This window comes from Myotis brandtii, unplaced genomic scaffold (genome assembly GCF_000412655.1).
Source record: "Myotis brandtii unplaced genomic scaffold, ASM41265v1 scaffold18, whole genome shotgun sequence".
In the NCBI taxonomy this organism is placed as follows: domain Eukaryota; kingdom Metazoa; phylum Chordata; class Mammalia; order Chiroptera; family Vespertilionidae; genus Myotis; species Myotis brandtii.
Window position 1 is genome coordinate 4,952,834 of NW_005356674.1, and position 7,950 is coordinate 4,960,783.

The window sequence follows — 7,950 nt, forward strand, 5'->3', positions numbered from 1 at the left end:
GAGAGAGAGAGGGAGAGGGAGAGAGGGAGAGAGGGAGAGAGGGGGAGAGAGAGAGAGAGAGAGAGAGAGAGAGAGAGAGAGAGCCTCAGCAGGAAAGGTGAATTACTGTTGGAGAAATGCATTTTTCCTGCAATGAGAAAGAGGAAGAACTAACAGCAGGACGTGTGTGTGTGTGCGTGCGTGCGTGTGTGTGTGTGTGTGTGTGTGTGTGTGTGAACATCTGCCTTGCTCAGGAATGCAGTAATAGGGGTGGGAGTAGGGCAACCAAGGGTCTATAACTCTTCATTTCCTCTGCAGGGTTTCTTTAAAAAGGAATGCAAATAATAGGGCAAGAATTATGGAGTGTATTTAGAAAATTACCATCCACGGCGAGGACTTCGAGGAGGTGAAGAGTTAGATTTTTTGCTGCCTGAGCACCCTCTCCCTCTCTTTCCTCGAATACCTACTAATGGATTCATTCATTCAATAAACATTTGCCTGCTCTGCTGGGAGCTGTGTTGGGTGCTGGAGCCATACTGGTGACAGGACGACTGCCTGATCTCATGGTGTTTGTGTTCTAATTCTCATAAGCAGCTAAAAAAATGTCAAACTTGCGGTTTTGAGTGAGAGAATAATAGTCAGGTGATTTCCCCATTCACTGATTCACTATCTCACCGATTCATTCATTCAAAAAGATCTACTTAGCACCTACTAGGTGCTGTTCTAAGCATAAGAGAGGGGGTTTGAATGGGACATTGTCTCTATCATGGGAGGGCTCAAGTCAGATGAGAAAATAATGCTCATGGGCCCAAGGGCAGTGATGGGAGTGTGACTGTGGCAGGATAAGGGGAATGTGGCAGTACAGGAGAGATGTGGTAGTTTATAGGGGAATGTGGTAGTATATGGGGGAATGTGGTAGCATATGGGGGAACGTGGTAGCATATGGGGGAATGTGGTAGCATATAGGGGAATGTGGTAGTATATAGGGGAATGTGGTTGCATATAGGGGAATGTGGTAGTATATAGGGGAATGTGGTTGCATATAGGGGAATGTGGTAGTATATAGGGGAATGTGGTTGCATATAGGGGAATGTGGTAGTATATAGGGGAATGTGGTTGCATATAGGGGAATGTGGTAGTATATAGGGGAATGTGGTTGCATATAGGGGAATGTGGTAGTATATAGGGGAATGTGGTTGCATATAGGGGAATGTGGTAGTATATAGGGGAATGTGGTTGCATATAGGGGAATGTGGTAGTATATAGGGGAATGTGGTTGCATATAGGGGAATGTGGTAGTATATAGGGGAATGTGGTTGCATATAGGGGAATGTGGTAGTATATAGGGGAATGTGGTTGCATATAGGGGAATGTGGTGGTATATAGAGGAATGTGGTAGCATATAAGGGAATGTGGTAGTATATAGGGGAGGGAGAAGAAGGTAAAGGGGATAAATGATGATGGGAGGAGACTTGACTCGGGGTGGTGAACTCCCAATACAATATGCAGGTGATGTATTACAGAGCGGTACACCTGAAACCTGTGTAATTTTATTAACCAGTGTCACCCCAATAAATTCAATAAAAACGACGATTAGATGACACATACCAGAGGATTAAGTAACAGAATCTTGCTAAATTTCCATAGTCAGTTTAACCAAGAAGGAGGAGAGATAATCAAATTCCAGGGTCAGAAAGCAGTTTGAAAGCTGGGAGTAGGAAAAGAGCAGAAAAAAGAGAAAATGACCCCTCTTCAGGTGTGTGTTGGGGGACAGAGGAATAGAAGGCCTGGAATCCCCATCTGTGGGGCTTTGTTTTCTTGTGACCGAGCTGTATGTGGCCATTTTAATCAGATGGAAATAGTCAGGCGGCTTTCCCGGAGAAGGGAATTTCCTTTCCCTTTCAGGTCAAGAATTTCCCAGAAGGCTTTGGGACTGCTGGAATTTCTGTTATGAAGTTCAGGAATCCTGATAATTTTGGGGCAACACTATTCTTACTAATACAAGGACATTTAAAAATGGCAGAAAAAAAGAGAAAGGAAAAAGAGGTTTCATAAAATATGACTGAAATATACCAAAATGTATCATTTTTATAGACTAGGTCATCAGAGAAAGAGAAATATAGTTGTTATAATTTTGGGTTATATTTTCAGCATTTCTTCTAAAGATGTCAAAGAAAGCCAAATGTGTTACCTTGAATCTATTTCTTTCAGGGTCTGCCAATGACTAAACTGAAACAACCAATGAGAAATGGAGAGAGAGAGAGAGAGAGAGAGAGAGAGAGAGAGAGAGAGAGAGAGAAAGTAAGTAAGTGTGTGAGATGAAGGCTGCCCAGCCTCTCCTGAGTGGTTCTCAAAGTATGGGCCCAGGAACTCTGGGGAGTGGAGTACATCCCCACTTATTCATCTATCATTGACCAAGGGCTGTGTGGTGCCAGCTGAATGTACAGTGAGTGCACAGTTGGTTATCAGAGGTTCCTAGTGAATGAAGGTTTTTCATTATCAAGACTGGTCCCCAAATGTAGATGGACAGGACAGCCAGCCCCTCAGTGTCATTTGAGAAGATCCAATTATGAATTAGCATCTTTGTTTAGGTGTTCAGAAGCCTACAGGCTTCAGAATGATGTTAAATCCACCCAATAGCATACCTACATCGCCTGATCTGCATTTGGGGACTAATTTGGTAGCCACTATTTATCTATCTAGCTAGCCTGAAATTCACATTTTCCCCCTAGCACACAGTTAAGGAAGCCCCGAGAAAGGCTCATGGTTGATTAATTGAGGAGGAAAGAGTCAACACAGACATAAGAGACTGAGCTGTCTCATTTTAGCCGCTGGGCTCATAGTTTTCTGGAGCATGCTATCTCTCATGCCCTGTCTGTAAGAACTGCCGAAGAAGGATGGAATGTTAAGACTTATTCAAGACAAAACAATGTAAAATCAAAGCTTGTACCACATTCTTTCTAGGAAACTGATACGTTAAAATATTCAATAAACCACGGGCGGCATCTTGCTAAAACAACATGTTTCCTTTTCATGTTATTTCAGCTGTTAAAGAGACAGATGAAACTGATAGATATCTGACTGAATCTATTTGTGTTGGGTGATGTCCCTCTCCTGTCTCTATACCCAAAGCCATCATTCAACAAATATTTATTGAACAGTATGAGAGTGGAGTGCAGGCTTTTTCAAGCTATGAGTCACAAGATATTGATGGTTCATGAGCTCTGTTGGGTTACAACTGGCATTTTAAAAAAGGAAATAGAACCAAATGAAATAGAATAGAAAACATCAATGTGAATTATATGTAGTGAGGGTAAGTATTGTTACATGAAACTTTTGGTTCAGCTTCCTGGTGCATAGTCTATACATCCTCATGACTAGAATTGAGTCATGCGTCCAATCTTGTATCACTCACTGGCAGAGGACAGTGGAGTCACCATGGCTGGTTTTTCCTGTGATTCCTCCAAATCCAATTGCAAGTACGAAGAGGAAATGGCCTTTGGGTAGGCTTCTGACAGTGTCTGCCACTGAGAGCTCACAGGCTACCTGGGAAACCAGGCAAAACACTACTAGTAGGTATTACAGAGTGGAAAGGGCTGCACTAATGGTACAAATAAAAGTGAGGGGGGTGCTCCAGGGCTGTTACAGGCATGTGAGTTGGGTCGTGAGGATTGAGGAAGATTTCTTCAGGCAAAGGAGTAGGGCGGAGAGGAAAGGAATAGCACAAGGAAGGGTATGGAAGCAAGAGCACAGGTGGTCAGGGGCTCACCGGAGTGTGCTGGAAGGGAGACTTCCGGAGGTGAGAGTGCGTGATGAGTGACAGTGACAGGAAACCAGACAGAGCTAGGTGAGCCCAGATCATGGAGCCTTGGATGCTGGGGTAGGGAGATTGGACTTGACCCTGATGTTATGGCACTGAAGGGGTTCAAAGCTTGGGATGCTCTATTCAGAAACAGCTACAAGGTAGTTCCATTTACTTTGCAGGAGCAAAGGAGATGGGATTCTTGTCCAAAGCTCTGTCTCCCTGGAGGCTTAGTCATTGCTGATATACATTGTTAGGTCAATTGCATGTTGATTTCTTCTTTGCAGTTGGCTCCTTCATTGGTTGAGTTCCTGTCAGCTCATTCTGTTTCCAGCTGTATTTACAGAATACTATGCAATATTTAGCAACAAATAACTTTTAGGACTGCCCAGACCTTGAAACCCTTGTCCCATCTAACCATTAGAGTAGTCGGAGCCTTTGAATGTTTGGAGGGGCGTGGCTGATGGGTTCAGCATCAAGGGAACGTCCATGTTTCTTAGCCTTGGGTTTGCCCTTTCCAGGGGACCCATGCTGATGAGGTTGGGGCTTTCAAAGCCATAGGATAAATGGATGCAGCTTTTTTCATGCAAGTGAATGGTGAGGGGAGCAGAAGTTAAGAAATATATTTCCCAAGCAGCTTAAAATTTATCTGGATACCAAAACAAGTACATTTATGTTCCAAAGGAAGGCACAAGAGTTGCAGGAATGATGAAGATAGCATAGAAGACTTCAAATAAATTGTGAGCTTGCGGTGGGCCCCTTTGGGCTATGAGCTCAGTCCTCTGGAGTCTGCATGGACTGCCCTCTGTGATCAGGGGTTTGCTGGTGGAAAAGTTGCAAAGCCTGGAGTTAAGTAACAAGGGCAGCAGGGACCTTATGTCCCTCCCAATATATTCCTGACTGGCCCGCCAGGGCCTGGGGCCCCTTTGAATCAGTAAGTTTCTTCTTCACTGTAAAGTATCCTTCTGATGGGAGTTCGCAGAGAACATCAGGCATTTGTCACTCTATGAATTTCTCAAAACAGACACCACTGAGTTGTTCTAGTGCCAACTTGGTTAAACTGGAGACTGTGTTTCCAGAATCCCCTTTGGGTATGGCTGCAGGGGAGAGCTGGCCAAAAGAGGAACTCGCATGAAATTCGGGTGACGGAAGAGAAGCAGCAGCCATTGCTCTCAGAATGTCTTCCCGGCTAGATGCAGTGACACACAGAGGTGCCAGCGGTGCCAGCCTGCCCTGGCCCTCCTGCACTCTGAGACCAGGTCTTCTAGCAAGAGCTGACCCTGATGACCAACAGCAGCCCAGGCCCATCCCAGGATGCCTGGCTGTGGACCCACAGCCAACGCCGGCAACAGCTCCCCATGGCTTCCTCTACCCGCTTTCCCTTTGCATCCCACCTCAACAGCAGATGTACAGACTGGCAGGCTGACTCTCTGATCTCACTCCATCCTCCCTACTGCCTCTTCTCGGCTCCTCCCATCACTGTGTAAGGCCTAATTCCAAACCCCTTATCCCAGAGCTCACTGTGGTTCCTTGTCTCTGATTGAACCTGGATTGATAACCATAATTTCCTTTTTTTAAATATAAGTATATTTTTTAATTGATTTCAGAGAGGAAGGGAGAGGGAGAGAGAGAGATAGAAACATCAATGATGAGAGAGAAAGTCACTGATTGGCTGCCTCCTGCACGCCCCCTCCTGGGGATCGAGGCCTCAACCCAGGCATATGCCCTTGACTGGAATTGAACCTGGGACCCTTCAGTTCACAGGCTGATGCTTTATCCACTGAGCCAAACTGGCCAGGGCCATAATTTCCTTTTGCTGCTGCACTCACCCCTGAAGAAAGAGAGGAGTTGCTAGAAAATAAAAAGAGGAGGTAACCTCCAAGCCGTGGCAATATTTGAAAAGGGAAGCCTGGATAGGACGTGGCCTGGGAAGCTGTGAGCTCAGAGAGCAGTGAGGACGCAGAGGAGGGGGGATGTAAAGGTCATGAGAGGGGAGAGAGCATCAAAGGAAAAAAGGTTTCTGCTTCCTGCTCTCACCAGGCCTGCCTCTGACAACAGCTTACTCATTCTGCTCTGGCTGTCAAAATGGTGCAGGGAACAATGGCCTGTAACAGATGATGCTTATATCCCCAAGAGAGAAACAGAATCAGAGAAAACGTACAAAGGCAGGCAGTGGGAAATAGAACAGAGTGAGAACAAAGTCGCACAATGGATTCATTAATGTAGACAGGACTCCTACAAATTCCTTTTGTAGCATTGACTTTATAAAACTACATCTTGCTTTATTGTCTTCATATCTGGGGTCATAGAGGAAAGAGTTATACATAGATCTCTCCTTGTTTACTTGTTAAAATGATTACTGAGAATGTTGTGTATTCCATAGTCAGTGATCCAATACATAAGCTCCATGTAAAAATTCTCCTTGCAGGGTTCAAAGATGGAAAGAAATTTTGAGTCTTCCAAGAGTTTGGAAACATTCATTTATGAGACAAAAAGAAGTATGACACCTATTTTATTTTCCTTCTTGCCCTGGTTGCCAGGAAACTAGAGATATTTTTTATTTTTTGTTTTGCTTGTGTTCAGGAGTGTTCTTTAGTCCAAATGGGTGTCATCATTTTGTACTTGGCTCCGTTGAGAGTCTGTAAGCCCTCTTTGAAAAGTTTCTTTGCAGATGCTTGAGGCCATTTTGCCTATTGAATTTGCTAAAGGTCCTGCCTCTTGCCTTCTCCTTTGGTTTTGGAGACAATCTACAGAGGAAATATTTTATTTCTCATATTTGACAACAATCCTTTCCATTTCACCCAAGAAAGCAACATAATCTATGACCGAGAGGAAGACAAAGGAGCAGGTGGAGGCCATATTTCCAGTTTGGACACAAATGAAATCACACTTGTACATGAACATTAAAAATGGTTATTTTTTGTCATGATATACAACTAAGATATGGAATACCTTCAGGATTGCTCATTTGTATGGAACTGTAAGGAAAAGCTTAGTAGTTTGCTTCTCAACAGTCAATAAAGAGTTTTCAGAGTCATATGATGGATGTGTTTACAGGTTACCATAGAAACCTTGGGCTTGTTCTAATGTTCCTCAGCTTTTTCATTTTTAGGTAATGGTCCAGTTACTAAAAAAAAAGTCACAAAAATTATTTTCCAATAGAATCATATATAGGCGACTTTATTCTTTTTAAAAACTTCTTGAAAATGTAGTTATATAATTTTCAATTAGAAATTAAATTTATAAAGAAGAGTTTGTTATGACAACAAACTGAATTCCCATTTGTAAGGTTGAAGTCCATAAATTTAATCACAACAACTCTATTCTCGGGCTACAGAAAAGTGGATTAAACTCAACATGGATAATTTAATCTGAAGCCCTGAAGGGGATTAAAACTGGTTACAGATGATGTGAAAAAATAAATGTCAAGGAAAATTCAATCTCACTTTATTAGAGAAATGAAAGATCTGGGCAGCACAAGCCAGTTTTAACTAACAGAAAAATGTCAAGAAATGACACAGTAATTGTATAAACGTATCATTGCAAACTCCAAAACACATATGCTATGTATACACAACACACAAGCGCACACACACACACACACACACACACACACAATGTAAGCACAATGAAAGTAAAAACTTATTTTGTTTTGTGGTATTGCCAGACAAAACCAAAACATTGTCTTGCAATAGAAGCTATTCAAAAATATGTTGAGCAAATGATTAGCATACAAATGGCATACAAAGGTACCAGTACAGATGAAAATACCACAGGGAAACAGGCATATTCTCCATAAGTGCTTTGTACTATAAGAACATGAACATGTAGAATATTATTCTAATATAATAAGATCTATAAGATAATAAGCTAAGACAACAGAATGAGTTGAATAGGATATTGCAGAGTGAAAGAAAAGTTTAATACTATTAGGTATCTAATAAACTCAATATACAGGGTGGGACAAAAGTAGGTTTACAGTTGTTTGTATGGAAAATCTTCTATATACATAAAAGCCTAAGCGACAGTTATGTCCGGTTGACTGGTCGCTATGATACGCACTGACCACCATGGAGCAGACGCTCAATGCAGGAGCTGCCCTCTAGTGGTCAGTGTGTTCCCACAGTCATCCTCCCAGGGCCTCTTCCCACCCCCCGACCCTCCTGGCT